The 16298-nt window shown below is 50.3% G+C and overlaps 1 non-coding gene and 1 pseudogene across 1 annotated transcript; one reads left to right on the forward strand and one right to left on the reverse strand.

Moving 5' to 3' along the window:
• The window catches only part of LOC127037821 (zinc finger protein 436-like), a 714289-nt pseudogene extending 698533 nt beyond the window's left edge, over nucleotides 1-15756 (reverse strand).
• Nucleotides 11733-11805, forward strand: TRNAE-UUC (transfer RNA glutamic acid (anticodon UUC)). The gene has a single exon. It is a non-coding gene; the product is annotated as a tRNA-Glu (tRNA).
• Nucleotides 15757-16298: the final 542 nt, after the last annotated feature.

The following is a 16298-nucleotide window of genomic DNA, read 5'->3' on the forward strand; positions in this document are numbered from 1 at the left end:
TGTCTGTAGCCAGCCCAGCATCCCCTGCCCTGTCTCCAGGCAACCCCTGATGCACCCCCCTGCCTGAAGCCAGCCAGTTCTGAACCACTTGCCCTCCCTGCAGCCAGACCCTACCTCCAGCCAACCCCATGTCCACTGGTGCCCTGCAGTTCCCAGGGCAGTAACCCTGCACATGTGCTTCAATGAGGGGGGCAGAGAGCAGCTGGGACCCACACATGTGCACACCCTACGGTGACCAGACAGCAAGTGTGAAAAATTGGGACAGGGGGTGGGAGGTAATAGTATTCTAGATAAGAAAAAGACCCCAAAATTCAGACTGTCCCTATAAAATTGGGACATCTCGTCACCCTAGCACACCCCCAGGAGTCCTGAGTTCCATTGCTGGGTTTCCTACTGGTTCCACTGCTGGTTGTTTTCCTTTTCCTGGGGGACTTTGGGCAAGTTGCTCCCCACTCTAGGGCTCTGTCCCCAGCAGTCAAATGGGGATTTCATACTTTCCCGCTATTGGAAAGTGCTGGGAAAATCCCCCAGCAAAAGCTGCTCTGACAGTACTAAGCAGCATTTGACCATTCAAGTTCAGAGCGCACTGCCCAGGAGGAGTGTTTGGCTCTGGGGTTTCACTTCAGTCCAGTCTAGAGAGAGGGGCCTAGCCATGGAGTTTGGCTCAAAAAGATCAAATCTCCAATTTGTTAAGGGTGTTCTGAATTCCAAGGTTTTTCTGTGCCATGTACTGGATAGAGTGTCCTTGGGACAAAGAAAGCAAAGACCACACTGCAAGAGACTATATAAGGCTGATGCGTCATCTTCATCTTGTCTTCAGCCCTGCTTCATACCTCTGGAGGGACTTTGCTACAAACTGAAGGTCTATACAAAGGACTGAATGACCCATCCCAGCTGTGGATGGACTCCAGAGACTTGATGTGAACCTGCAGTTTATTCCATCACTGCTACAAGCCTGAACCAAGAACTTTGCTATTACTGGATGTGAAGGGTTAAAATCCATGTGCATTTTATAGAACAACATGGTCTATGGATTGTGCCAGCTTTTTTCCAGACCCAAAGTCCAGAGTATGGTCAAGGGACCAGAGGCCTAGCAAATAGTGACCAGCTAAGAGAAAGCTGGGTAAACAGAAAACCTTGCTTGCTAAGATAGGCCTGGTCAGCAAATTGCCAGGTGGTGGAGCTAAGAGCTAAATAATTGTGTCTTATTCAAAGTTGCAGATTGAACAAAGAATCCCCGTTTTTATTGTGTTTGTTTCTTCTGTAGGGAGGTGTTCTTTCCACAGATCCAGGCTTGAGTTTATGAAGAGTTGGCACATCTTAGTATAAGATATGGCATTCTTCCTCCTCCCTTCCCAAGGACCAATGCCTTGCCTTCAGACACACAGAAAACAATCTTTATTGCCATATACTTTCACTGTTTCTTTGCTTTAACGCCTAGGAATGTACCTGTTGGACAATCAAAGGAGTTGCTCCATTCTTATGGACCCCAAATTAGAATTCAACATATATATTTTATACTAATAACATTTTATCAAAGTATTAATGAAATGTTAACTTGCTAACTTGAGACCATGGGTGGAGGCATTATGTGACCTGTTAACCATTGGCTAATGTGCTTATTTTGTCTTGCTACAAAACCTATCCCGGGGTGTGGAACTGCCTACCCCATCACTTTCCCCCACCTGTGGAAAATGTATATACTCTATTGTATTCAATTAATTTGCAGTGTCTCTGAGCCTAATAAGCAAGGGGACACTCCGCCAGTGCTATGTGTAATAGACTCCTATGCTTGCGCTCTACACAGTGTGGATTTATGTCCTTCAGAGAACAAAGAAAGAGCTGGAGGCCAGGTGAGCAGGTTGCCTGGGAAACAGAACAAGGGACAAAAGAGGGACAAAGGACCTGGCTGAGTTGGGCTGTTGGAAGCAAGGAGTCTGCTGGTTTGGGGACTCGACGGGAGAGCCCAGGGTCTGAGTTCTGGGTCTGCCCAAGATGGACGTTGCTGATTCTTCCTGCCTCCTGTGCTAACACAGAACTTTCCCAGGCTGGATTCCAGACCACTAATAAACCTTTGGTTTTACAACGCTGGCTGAGAGTCACTGGTGATTGCGGAAGTTGGGGGTGCATGACTCCCCTTTGGGGTGAGGGGTGTAAGGCTTTCCCAGATGTCCTGCTAAGGTTACTCACTACAGGAAGCTCCTGGTGTGGAACAGGGGTGCTGAAAAGTCCAAGGTCAGTCCTAGGAGGACTGAGGGCAAGGAGGCTTCCCCTAGTGATAGCGTCCCCTGGGGGGTGTCACACTGATGACGACTTTGCCTGGGTTTGGCTCAGAACTGTTCCAGAGCACGGAGCATGTGTCCACCCCCCATGATGTGACCTGCAGGCTCCACTCTGGCAAAGCTCCCTGTCCCTGGGCTTTAGCATCACTAGCCCCTGCTTAGTGACTAGGGGTCAGTTTAGGGCAGCGGTCCCCAATATGTGGGGCATAACTCCTACGGGGGCACAGAGGAACGTTCATGGGGGCACCTCAGGGCCCGAACCAGCCCCCATGGAAGTCAAGGAGGGAGCACCCCTCAGTCCCACTCTGTCCCAGTTCTTCACCCACCCTACCCTTAACCTGAGCCCCTGGCCTAGCTGCGACCCCCTTACCTGTTTCTGCACCCCTCTCCCCAGCAAGCAACGGCCGCACTCCCAGCCCTGGTTCTCGACCGCGGCTTCCGAGGGGCCGCAGATACAGATAAGAAGGCACAATGTGAAAAGTTTGGGGACCACTGGTTTAGGGTGACATCCTGAATTGCTTCTATACAGTCGAATAAAAGGCATTCTTCACTCACCTACCCCTCAGTGAGGATGGACTAGGTATGTTCTGCTGCCCTGCACTCATACAGGAAGGAGAATAACATTTCATTCCACTCAATCCGAAAGTGATTTGTAACCCAACACCACCAAAACTGTTCATTTTGGGAAAGTGGCCCCATCATTCTGCATATCTAGGCACAGTAGATGTGTCTATGCAAACACGGTCTGTTCCTGAAGTCTTTCCCCAGCTCATCTCTAGACGTGAGAGGGGAGCTCATTCAGACCCTGCTTCTGCTTAGTATTTAAAAATTCCTGTGTCCCTATCACTGCCAGCCTTAGATTTCTCCTCCTATCCCTGCCCTAGTAGCTCAGATGAAGTGGCCGAGTGGTTAAGGTGATGGACTGCTAATCCATTGTGCTCCGCACGTGTATGGGCTTGAATCCCGTCCTCATTGGATGTATTTAATCTTCACCCCTCCTTTATAGACAACCATCTCTCCCTTTGGTACAATGACAGATCAAACAATGTTGCTTCTTGCAAACAAAAACCTTCCCTGAAATTCCAATCCCCCCTTACTTTAAATAAAATGTCTAAATCCTACATTTCTAAAAAAAATTCTCTAGTCCTGTATTGCTTAGTTTTTATCTCAAAAGATAACAACCTCATAATCTCCCCCAAACACCGTGGGACCTTCCCAAATAATTAAAATACCCCCATCCTGAGTAAGGCCACAACAGTGAACCAGAGCTGGTGTCTAGGCCAAGCTGTTCTGAAGGAGGCAACTCAAACATTTTCTCCCTGCTTCCCTTGGCAAAGTCTGACTGGGAAAAGAAAATTCCCCAAACTGAAAATTTTCTGCTGAAAAACCAATACTAGTCTGTTTTGGGACTTTGATTTGAATGTATTATTATTCTTCTCTTCTGATTTCTGAATTATTTCAGTTCAGTGTTTGTCCGCCAGATGTGTTTACAGGTGTTGAGTTGTGGGTGAGAGAGGCCAACTCATGATGTCTCTACCCTTCTTTCATAGTTTCTTCCAACTTGCTAGGAAGTGCCTTTGCTACGATGTGAGTCAAGCAGTGTCCACTGTCTCTGTGCTATCTCGGAGAAGTCTGCATTGTACACGGTTCCTGGCATAGTCCTTGGGAGTGTGGATCCCTGTAATGGGCCAGCAGTGAGTCTGACTTCTCCATTGTCACACCTGACAGGTTGGTGGTGGGCATTTCCCAACCTCATAACATATGTCAGTAACTCACACAGAACAAAACTTCATAACTTCCCAACCAATGCTACACACACAGTCCAACACGATATTAAGGTTCAACAAACCAAGACTTTTGAAATGATACCTCACCAGGAAGACTTTGTACAAACCGTATCATCATTATATGAGAGTGGTGAATATGGGGCTTCCAGGTGCTGCTCTGAGCACAGCGTGCCGCACCCGGGCTGACATTGCAGTGGAGACGTACCCTTAGAGTCCATCTCTCCTGGGATAAAGATGGCAGCATGGCTGGCCTGGGTCATCTGAGCTGGGCTCATGGAGTTAAAGGTGTGGGGCTAAAAACTGTGGTGCAGATATTTGAGTTCACACTGAAGCCTGGGTTTGGAAACCCTCACTCCTCGTGGGGTCTCAGAGGTTGGGCTCAAGTCCATATGTCTGCACTGTAATTTTATAGTCTTGCAGTCCAAGCCCCATAACCCTCAGTCAGCTGGCCGGGCTTTGAAACAGGTGCCTTGGGTGTGTTAATCGCAGCGTAGCCATGACATTAGGCTACGTCTTTAGTGCAATGAAACACCCACGGCTGGCCTGTGTCGGATTAATCAGGATCATGCATCTTGGGCTGCAGTAAAGTTGCAGTGTTTGTGTCTCGCCTCAGCCTCAGTACGGGAGGGAGTTTAGCAAGTGGAAACGGTAAAACCGCACGGGAATATTACCCTGGACTCATGGCATTTCTCCATTGGTCTGTCTGTTTTGGGGCAGGGACAATGACACGTCCTGCTGCATTCGTTATTTCAAAGGGCGGTTTAGGATTTTCATTCTCAAACACGGTGCACAAAGCAGGACTCAAACCTCGGCATAAACTAAACGAGCTGCCCACTGATTCTGGCAGCCACAAAAAGCATTTGATGTGAGAGCTCAGACCTGCCCCTGTCCCAGAGGGAGGGGGTCATCTGCGAGGGGACTGGACTACTGATCCTAACTCCCAAACCTTCAGTAACTCTATCCTCAGTGCGAGTGTAATTTAAACCGTAAAAACAGTCACACTGGGCTAGACCAAAGGTCCATCTAGCTCTGAATCTTGTCCTCTGACAGTAGCCAATAGCAGGTGTCCCAAAAAGCCACTCTACAAGGCACTATTGGGAGTTGAACCCAGAATCTCCTGTTTACAAAACAGGTGTTTTAACCAGCTAAGCCATGTTGCCTGCGGCTCTGCATTTGATTGCCATAGTTTTTCTTCCTATGGCAACTGAGTTAGATTATTAGGGGATAGCACAGCCAGTTTTGGCCCGTTAGGCGAGCTCTGTGTCTGTAAATAAATGGTAGTTTTGTTAGCTGTCTGCTGTCTGGCCTCAAGTGATTTCTTCCTAAACCGGCTGCCCCCAAGGATATAACAAGTGGCGACGAGGATGGGATTCCGGTGCTGCTCCAGCAAGAGAAGGAAGTAGAAGTCAAGGTAAAGAACAAACAAACAAAAAAACTGCTTGTTTGCACTGACTGTGAAAGTGAAACTAAAAATCATGGCTACTCTGAGTGGGCCTCTGGAACCTTTTGATGAGAATATAGAGCAGTGGCCTGCGTATACTGAGTGTTTTGAGCTTTTTGTTATTGCAAATGACATTACAGAAGTGAAGAAGGTGCCCATATTCTTAAGTGTTGTAGGAGCTAAAACCTACTCCCTGCTACGCAGCTTACTACACCCTGTTAAGCCTGAGACTAAATCTTACAGTGTTATGGTGGAAATCCTGGGGTCCCATTTTTCCCAAAAACCACTGGTCGTTGCTGAAAGATATCGGTTCCACAAAAGAGACCAAAAAGATGATGAAAGAGTTGTACAATTTGTAGCAATTTTAAAAAAGCTAGCAGAACACTGTGAATTGAAAGAGATGTTAAATGATGCCCTGTGTGACAGGTTAGTGTGTGGCCTCTACAGAGAAGCTATACAGAAGTGCCTACTGACAGAGGCTCAGCTTACGTTACAGAAGGCTGTTGATATTGCTGTATCCATGGAACTGGCTACAAGGGAGGTGCAATACATCAGTGCATCCCCTAGGCTGCAAAAAGTGTCACAAGAACCTACCCACAAAACTGTGCAGAGTCAGGAATGTTACCGCTGTGGTAAGCCGGGTCACCAGGCATCAGAATGCAGGTGTAAGGACCTGGTGTGTCGACACTGTGGCAAAAAGGGACACATTGAGTGTGCCTGTAAACAAAAGAAAAAGAGGCCTGCGGTCTGGCCGACAAAAAGAGGAACCCTGCACACCCTAGAGCAGAGCCAGGATGATGAAGGTGGCACCTCATCGCAAGCGGAAGTGCCACTGCATGTTTTGTCTTTGGCGGTGGGCTCACATGAATACGGGGTAACCCCGTTATTGGATGGCAAACCTATACGCATGGAACTGGACACCGGTGCAGCCGTCTCGCTGGTCTCCGAAACTGTGTATAAAGACAAGCGACAGCATCTTCCGCTTAAGGCAACAAAAACTGTTCTGAAGACATATACCGGAGAAGCTGTGCCCATGTTGGGCACTATTGATGTTAAGGTGGAGCTCAATGGACAGGCTGCTAAATTGCCACTGTTTGTGGTGAGAGGTAACTACCCAGCCTTAATGGGTAGGTCTTGGCTTGGGCAGATTCAGTTGACCTGGGCAGAAGTGCACCGGATGACTAAAGAAGAAACCAGTCTAACCCCTATACTAAGGAAACATGCTGCTGTTTTTGGAGATGATTTGGGAAGTATGAAGGAATCACTATGACATTGAACATTAAACCTGATAGTCCACCAAAATATCTGAAAGCCCAAACTGTGCCATATGCCATCAGGCCAAAAGTCAAAGCAGACCTGGAGTGCCTGGTCACCAATGGAGTCCTAATACCAGTTACCCATAGCTCCTGGGCCACTCCTATCGTTCCAATAGTGAAGAAAGATGGCTCTCTCTGGATTTGTGGTGATTTTAAAGTCACTGTCAACCGAGTGTTGTGTGCTGAGCAATACCTGCTTCCCCGCATCGATGACCTCTTCGCAGGCCTGGCTGGGGCACAAAAGTTCAGTAAGATTGATCTGAGGCAAGCATATTTACAGATGCACATTGATTAAAAGTCCTAAGAACTGTTGACTATTGTGACTCATAAGGGGCTTTATCGATACTGTCGCCTACCCTTCGGAATAACGTCTGCTCCAGAGAGCTATGGACCAGATCTTGTGAGGCTTGTCAGGAGTTCAGTGCTATCTGGATGATATCCTGGTCACTGGAAGGAATGAAGAGGATCACTTAAAGAATTTAGAGGCTACCCTACAAAGACTGGAAGAGTATGGCCTACAAGTTCGCAAAGACAAGTGTGAATTCTTCAAGCCCTCTGTTGAACATTTGGGACACATCATTGATTCTGCAGGTCTTCATAAGGCCCCTGCAAAAGTTAAAGCTATTGTGGAGGCTCCCCCACCTCAAAATGTAAGCCAGCTGCGCTCGTTTCTAGGACTACTGAACTATTATGGAAAGTTCATCTCACAGTTAGCCACACTGCTAAAACCACTTCGTGAGCTCCTGGGGCAGAACAAGGCCTGGAAGTGGACTGAAGCCTGTGATGTTGCATTTAACAAAGCTAAGGATGCATTGCTAAATTCTGAAGATCTAACGCACTTTGATCCATCCTTACCCCTACAATTGGCCTGCGATGCCTCCCCTTATGGAGTGGGAGCAGTCGTGTCACACATTATGCCTTCTGGAGAAGAGAGACCTATTGCTTTTGCTTCATGCACTCTAAGCAAAGCAGAAACTAACTACGCCCAAATTGAATGTGAGGCATTCGGAATTGTTTCTGGAATTCGGAAGTTTCATCAGTACCTGTTTGGGAGAAAGTTTACTCTTCTCACAGACCATCGACCTCTGACGTCAATTTTTGGACCCTACACAGGCATTCCTCCATTAGCTGCTAGTCGTATGCAACGTTGGGCATTGTTACTTTCAGCACACACATATGAAATCAAATATCAGAAATCCACTCTGCACGGCAATGCAGATGGCCTCTCAAGGTTGCCTTTGCCAGTCAAACATCAAGATAGTGCCCAAAAGGAAATGGCCTACTTTGAACAGGTAGAGAATACACGCATCACTGCTACTCAGATAAAGAAGGCAACTCGCGTTGACCCAGTATTGTCCCAAGTTATGGACCTGGTGATGCATGGAAAATCTCAACAAACCTCTCTGGTCTCACCCAACCTTGTTACCTACATGTCCAGGAGGACGGAGTTATCGGTTCAATCCAGTTGTTTGTTGTGGGCGAGATGTGTCATTATTCCATCACCACTGAGATCACAGATGTTAGAACAGCTATATTCCAGTCACTGTGGAATAGTGCAGATGAAGGAAATTGCACAAAGCTATTTTTGGTGGCCTGGATTGGACAGTGCTATTGAAGAGAAAGCAAAAGCTTGTATGTCATGTCAGGGTATGAGGAATGCACCCCAGTGGACACCCCTACACCCATGAGACTGGCCTGAAAACCCGTGGCAACGTATTCACATTGACTTCGCTGACCCCCTTGAAGGAAGCGTGTTCTTCGTGGCAGTAGATGCCCATTCTAAATGGCCAGAAATCTCTATTATGCAGTCCACTGCTGCAGAGAGTACTATCTAAAAACTATGGGGACTCTTTAGTCGTTTTGGTCTCCCAGAACAACTTGTGAGCGACAACGGACCGCAGTTCGTCTCTCAGGGGTTTCAAAATTTTATGAAGGCAAATGGGATACACCACATCACGTCAGCATCATATCATCCATCCACCAACGGATTAGCTGAAAGATTTGTGCAGACAATGAAACACGCTTTGAAATCAGCAAGGGGACAACACTCCACTCAAAAGCGTCTGGATACCTTCTTACTTTCCTACAGAAACGCACCTCATGCTACCACCCAGGCATCCCCGGCCTTTCTAATGATGGGACGACAGCTGCGCACTTGCTTTGATCTGCTGAAACCTTCTGAACCCCAACAAATTGTGCAACATCAGCAGCAACATCAAGTCATCAGACGTGCACCCAGAGGAAAAGACCGAAGCTTTAGCCCGGGACAGCCAGTTTTGGCTAGGAATTATACTTCTGGAGCTAAATGGGTCCCTGCCATGATCATCACTCAAACAGGAACTGTTTCCTACACAGTCCGGACTGCAGAGAATCTTACCTGGCGGCGACATGTAGATCAGCTGTTGCCAGGTCATGCCAGTCCTCAGACACATCTGCAGTTGAGTGGTTTGACTTCACCTCTTCTGGTGAGACACTGAATCACGAATCACCTGATCTTGACTGTTCTCCTCCATTACTGCCGGCGGCTGAGATACCCCTTTGCCCAGCATGAGCTGATACCACCTCCTCACCTGTTCGTGCTGCAGACCCTGAGCCCATGGTACTTTTGGGTGAAACAACACCAGAAGTTTGCCGTAATCCACCTAGAGACAGAGGGCCTCCTCATCGGCTGGATCTTTAGCTAGGGCGAACCCACAGTTATGGGACAAAATAATCTCCGGGGTTTAGCCGGGAATGGAGGCAGTCTACCCTCCTTCTCCAGTCTAGTGTGTGTTTTATTTAGGGGCGGTGTTCTTATTGGGGGGGGGGAGGAAAATGCTGTTTATTTGGTTGTCATGTTTTTTGTTCCTATGGCAACGGAGTTAGATTATTAGGGGATAGCCCAGCCAGCTTCGGCCGGTTAGGCGAGCTCTGTGTCTGTAAATAAATGGTAGTTTTGTTAACTGTCTGCTGTCTGGCCTCAAGTGATTTCTTCCTAAACCGTCTGCCCCCAAGGATATAACACCAACCCAGCGTGGCTTCTCCTCCCCTTCCCCAGCTTGGCGCTTTTCCCCCTCCCTCCCCCCACTGCAGCTCCTACAGGGGCCCGGGGCTTCTCCTCCCCCCTGCCCCTCCCCAGCGTGGCTCCAGTCCAGTCCGGGGCTTCTCCTCCCCCACTCCAGCTCGGCTTCTCTCCCCTCCCCCGCCCCCACGGCTTCTGCTGCTATCTGGAGCTTCCCCTCCCCCTAACCTCCCGTTGCCGCCAGCCCCAGCCTAGCTGGGCTCCCTGGGGCACCCGATGCTCCTGTGGCTGGAGCAGAGCCTGGCGGGTGGGGAGCAGCGATTCATGCAGGGGCCATGGCAGAGCCATCACCCACAGAAATGTGGGGCAGCCCCAGGGAGAGGGGCGGGCTGTGCTGCTGCTGGCTCCACACCCCTGCCCACCCCAACCCCTGAGGCTGTTTGGGGGGAGACTCACTCAGCCCCTGCAGGAGCAGGGAGGGGAGAGCAGTTGAGTGGAGCCTGCCCAGCAAACAGCTGATCGCAGCTGCGCGCAGGCTGCCCCCAGGGAAAAGCGCAGCGGAGGAGGCACCACAAGCTGCCGACAGCGGGTCATTCCTGGGGGGGCTGAACACCCGCCTGCAGCCACTGCAGCCTCCTCCCCTTCCCCCGGAACCTCCACGGGAGGGGGAGGAGCAGCCTCCCTAGCAGGAGCTCAGGGCATTGGGGTGCCGGGGCTCACCCACGTGCACGCCTATGCCCTGGACACTCACACACACACTCTCCTCCTGGACTTTCCTGGCTGCACAGAGACCGTCCAACCCCCCGCCTGTCCCCTCACCCTTCCCCTGCCTGCAGCTCCGGCTTCTCCCCTCCCCTCCTGCCCCCCGCCAGCCACACCAAGGGGAACCCCCAGGCCCCAGTATCTGTTCCCACCTGGATCCCAGCAGGGCTGGGGGCAGATCCTGGCTGCAACTGAGAACAGCGGCTCCTCTCCGGCTCGGGCAGCTCCAGCGCTGCTGGCAGCACGTGGAGAACTAGGGAGCAGCTGCTCAGCCCAGGCTCCGGGTCACAATGTGCCAGACCCCGCCCCCAGGAGCTGCCCCGCCCCTGAGCTGTGCCAGAGACCCACTCCAAGGAGCTGACCCGCCCCCGGGCTGTGCAAGAGCCCCACCCCTAGGAGCTGCCTCACCCCTGAGCTAAGCCAGAGCCCCGCCCCCAGGAGCTGCTCCGCCCCTGGTCTGTGCCAGAGCCCCGCCCCCAGGAGATGCCCCACCCCTGGCCTGTGCCAGAGCCCCTCCCCCAGGAGCTGCCCTTCCCCTTGCATGTGCCAGAGCCCCGCCCCCAGCAGCTGCCCTTCCCCCGGGCTCTGGGCTTTTTTCTCCTGCTTCCTTCTTCCCAGCACCCCCTGCTCCCAGCTGCTCCCTCTCTGTGTCTGCAAACACTGTCCCTGGGCGAGTCGCTGGGGCTGACTTTGCTGGCTGAAGTAGCCTACATCTCTCCTCACCTCGGGGGGAGGGGCAGGAGGAAGAGAGGAGCTGGTCTCAGGGTGTGCAAGCAAAATTAGGGGGCAGGGAAAGGAGGACTGTTTGGAAAAGTGGGTTTTTTGCGGGGTGGGGGGTGAGCCAGAGGGAGTCAGAAGAAATTGGGCAGCAGAGGCTCACGCAAATTGAGGGGAACCCCCTGGGTGTCCCAGTCTTGGCCAGGGATTGTACAGCACCTAGTGCAATGTGGGGTCCTGATCTCAGTCATGGTCTGTGCAGCACCTGGGAGCCCTGATGTCTATTTCCTGATCACAGGCACTGGGAATGGACAGAGGAAAACCTCAGCACCTGAAGGGTTAATGCAGCCCTGTGTGCAATCCCTGCTGGGTGGCGCTGCTGCTCTCATGAGGGGTTGGCTTAGTAGATCAATAACACAGCCCTACTCCCATGTGGTCTAGTGGTCTGGATTTTTGGCTTTCACCCAGGTGGCCTGGGGTTCAATTCCCAGTGTGGGAATAATACAGAGCTTTTGCTCAGAGGGGAGGAAGGGCAAGGGGGAGGTATCCCAGAAGCATGGCATTTGGACAGTGTGGGGAGGGGATCCCAGAAGTGGGGGTGAGGGGCAGAGGTCTGAGGGGAGATCAGGGATGGATCCCAACATTGCGGAAAGTGGGCAGCATGGAGAGCCCAGGCCTGGCATGGGGATGGGGAAGAGTGACTCTGTCCTTCTAAACTCAGCACCGGAAGACTAGGCAGGCTTGGAAGAATTACTTATTTATTAGTAAATGTCAATTTCTGTGTAAACACACAATCCAATGGCAAAATATTTCCATTGATAATCATCAAAATTGACAGATGGGCAAAGTAAGAAACATGTTGCTTGAGAATTTATTCTGTTCTAATCCTATAGGGGTCCCTTCTGCCCTAGATGCCACCATGTGGGTGTTTCATTTCCCTCCCCATTTTCACACAGAGACACAATTTCCTTTGCATGGATCCATGAACAGTAAAATCTTCCTGTGTCACTTCTCTGAGCCAGGGCATTCAATTCCACTGAAACCTTCTCTCCTGCAATGGCAATGGTCAAACAGAGGGGACGTGGCTACCTTCACCCCTAGCAGTGAGATATTCCCTCTCCTCTTTCTTCAGGCTGCTGCTATTATTCCATGAATCATCAATGATGGAATAAAAAGCTGAGTTTACTCCAGAATGAGGAAAAAAAGGAGCCACCAACTCCTTGAAAAATCTCAGTGCCCAGAGAAAACCTGCCGCTGTTATTGGAATCTCTGATGTGTTGGTAGCATGTTTACGTACAATGCAACTTCACAGACCAAGCCGCATGACCCTGATTAATCTGACATGGGCCAGCCGTGGTGTTTCATTGCACTGTAGATGTATCCTAATGTTATGTCTACACTGTGAATAAAACACACAGGGCACCTGTCTCAAAGCCCCGCAAGCTGACTGGGGGTTATGGGGCTTGGGCTGCAAAACTATAACATTACAGTGCAGACAGATTGGCTTGAGCCCAACCTCAGAGACCCCAGGAGGGTGAGGGTTTCTGAACCCAGGCTTTAGCGTGAACACAAATATCTGCACCAGAGTTTTTAGCCCCTCAGCGTTAGCTCCATGAGCCCAAGTCAGATGACCCAGGCCAGCCATGCTGCCATCTTTATCCCAGGAGAAATGGACTGTACGGGTACGTCTCCAGTGCAATGTCAGCCCAGGTGTGGCACGCTGTGCTCAAAGCAGCACCTTGAAGCCCCATATTCACCACTCTCGTATAATGATGATACGGTTTGTACAAAGTCTGCCTGGTGAGGTATCATTTAAGAAGTCTTGGTCTGTTGAACACTAATATTGTGTTGGACTGTGTGTGTAGCATTGGTTGGGAAGTTATGAAGTTTGCTCTGTGTGTGTTTACTGAGATATGTTATGAGGTTGGGAAATGCCCACCACCAGCCTTTCAGGTGTGACAATGGAGGAACCAGACTCGCTGCTGGCCCATGAAAGGGATCCACACTCCCAAGGACTATCCCAGGAATTGTGTACAATGCAGACTTCTCCGAGATAACACAGCAACACTGGGCACTGCTTGACTCACATCCTAGCAAAGGAGCTTTCTAGAAAGTTGGAAGGAACTATGAAAGAGGGGTAGAGACATCATGATTTGGCCTCTCTCCCCACAACTCAACAGCTGGAAACACACCTGGATGACAAAACTGATTCAGAAATTAGAAGAGAATAATAATAATACATTCAAACCAAAGTCCCCAAAGAGACTAGTATTGGTTTTTCAGCAGAAAATTTTCAGTTTGGGGGATTTTTTTTTCCCAGTCAGATTTTGCCAAGGGAAGCAGAGAGAAAATGTTTGAGTTGCCTCCTTCAGAACACCTTGGCCTAGACACTAGCTCTGGTTCACTGTTGAGGCCTTGCTCAGGATGGGGGTATTTTAAGAATTTGGGCAGGTCCCAGGGTGTTTGGGGGAAGATTATGAGGATGTTACCTTTTGAGAGATAAGCTAAGATATACAGGACTAGAGAAAAACATTTTAGAAATGTGGGATTTAGACATTTTATTTAAAGCAATAGGGGGTCTGAATTTCTCAGAAGGTTTTTGTTTGTAGGAAGCAACATTGCTAGAGCTGTTATTGTACCAAAGGGGGAGATGGTTGTCTATAAAGGAGGGGTGAAGACCAAATGCCTCCAGTGAGGATGGAATTCAAACCTGCGCGTGCAGAGCACAATGGATTAGCAGTCCATCACCTTAACCACTAGGTCACCTCACCTGAGCTGTCAGGAAATGGTCAGGAAGAGAAATTTAAGGCCGGCAGAGATAGGGATATGATGGAGTTTTTAAATACTAAGCATAAGCAGGGGCTGAATGAGCTCCCCACTCACATCTAGTGAGGAACTGGGGGAAAGACTTCAGGAGCAGACCGTGTTTGCATAGACACACCTACTCTGCCTAGGTATGCAGCATGATGGGGCCGCTTGCCCCAAATGACCAGTTTGGGATGGTGGTGGGTTACAAATCACTTTAGGATTGAGTGGAATGAAATGTTATTCTCCTTCCTGTATGAGTGAAGGGCAGCAGAACATACCTATTTCGTCCTGATGGAGGGGTAGACACCTCAGGACCTGAGCCAGCCCCTATGAATGGCAGGGAGGGAGCACTACTCAGCAGCACTCTGTCCCAGCTCTTCCCCAATCCCACCCTCAGCCTGAGACTCTGGCTCCCAGCCCGGCGCCGGACCCTTTACCACTGTCCACACCCCTCTCCCCAGCAAGCAAGAGCCCCACTCCCAGCCCCAGTTCTCGACCGTGGCTTCCGAGGGGCCACAGCCATGGATAAGAGGGCACAGTGTGAAATGTTTGGGGACCACTGGTTTAGGGTGACATCCTCAATCACTTCTCTGCCACCACGGGCAGCCCAGAGTCCTTAAATCTCAGCCGCTGCCGGGATTCAAAAGGGATCAGAGATCCCTGCGGCTGCAGGCAGCCCAGAGCCCTTTTAATCCCGGCCACAGCTCCAGTGGATGGAGTGGGGTTGGGATTTCAAGGGCTCAGGCTCCTCTCAGCAGCAGCTCTGGGCCCTTTAAATCGCTGCCCCAGCCGCACAAAGCTCCGGGTTCCCCCAGCCACCGAGCCCCGGGCCCTTTAATTTGACTCTGAGGGCTCCCAGCCACCTCTTCAGCTGGGAGCCCCTGGTTGATTTAAAATCAAGTATCACCTCCCCACCCTCAACCGTTCTTTTTGACCCACAGCTGTTTTGGTGGGGTAGTGGTGGGGAAGGAGGGCTTGTTTCTGCAGGACTGGGCGGGGTGTTTCCACCGGGCTGGGAAGTCCGGAGGGGGGGGTGGTTCCGCGGGGCCGGGGGGTTTCCGCCCTTAGCTGTTTTCTTTAGAGTAATGTGGCCCTCGCCGCTTTACGAGTTGTGCAGGCAGGTTGACGGCATTCGCTGGGCCTCTTGCTTGTGTGGATTCTCTGATGCCTAATAAGGTGTGAGCGGCGATTGAAGGTTTTCCCACACCCACGGCATTCGTAGGGCCTGTCCCTCTGTGGATTCTTTGATGGGTAATAAGGTTTGAGCAGCGACTGAAGCATTTCCCACACTCACGGCATTCATAGGGCCGCTCCCCTGTGTGGATTCGCTGATGCCTAATAAGGGCTGATCTTTGAGTGAAGAGTTTTCCACACTCATGGCATTCATAGGGCCTCTCCCCTGTGTGGATTCTCTGATGTTGAGAAAGGCCTGATCTGTAAGTGAAGTTTTTCCCACACTCAGCGCATGTATTTTTTTGCTTTTCCCTGCAGATTTCTTGCTGTATTCTGGTTTCCTTAAGGCCCTTCTGAGTTCCCTGACAGGAAATAAATTTATCCATTTTCTCCCCTGGCTGGTTTCCCTGCTCTTTTTCTGGTCTGTGCTGAACCTCACAGGATCTTCCCTGCTCGTGACTGCTGGACACATTCCTTTTCATTCTTTGCAATAATGCTCTGTGTTTATCCACTTGCTCAACATTTCCCTGCTGAGAATTCTGCTCCTGTTTCTCACACGTCATTGCATCACCTGCTGTGATAGAGACAGAAACCTCAAACAGGGATGGAAAGGGGAAGGCCAAACCAAAACAAGTGCTGGAGAGAGGTCAAATAAAAATCAGGAACTCAGCTCCCCCCAACAGGAGAGAGGAGGGGATCAATTCAGCCTTCACATCCCATCCAACTTCGCAGGGGGAAGGGAGAAAGCTACTGCCCGGTGTCTGCTAGGATCTATAGGAAGCCTTGAGCTATATTTACCCTGCAGATGCGACCCCTGCTATGGACAATAATGAACTGAGAGACTTCCCAAGAGCTTTGTAGGGCATCCTAGATGTTTCCTTTAGGCACTTACAGATTCTGAGTTGGTTTAATGTTTCCTCATCTGTGCGGGGAGATCTCAGGATCTCTCTTTCCTCTGAACCCCGGAGCTCTGGGACCCATGGCTCTTCCCCTTGTTCCAGCTGGGAGATC

This window comes from Gopherus flavomarginatus, chromosome 20, assembly GCF_025201925.1.
Source record: "Gopherus flavomarginatus isolate rGopFla2 chromosome 20, rGopFla2.mat.asm, whole genome shotgun sequence".
In the NCBI taxonomy this organism is placed as follows: domain Eukaryota; kingdom Metazoa; phylum Chordata; order Testudines; family Testudinidae; genus Gopherus; species Gopherus flavomarginatus.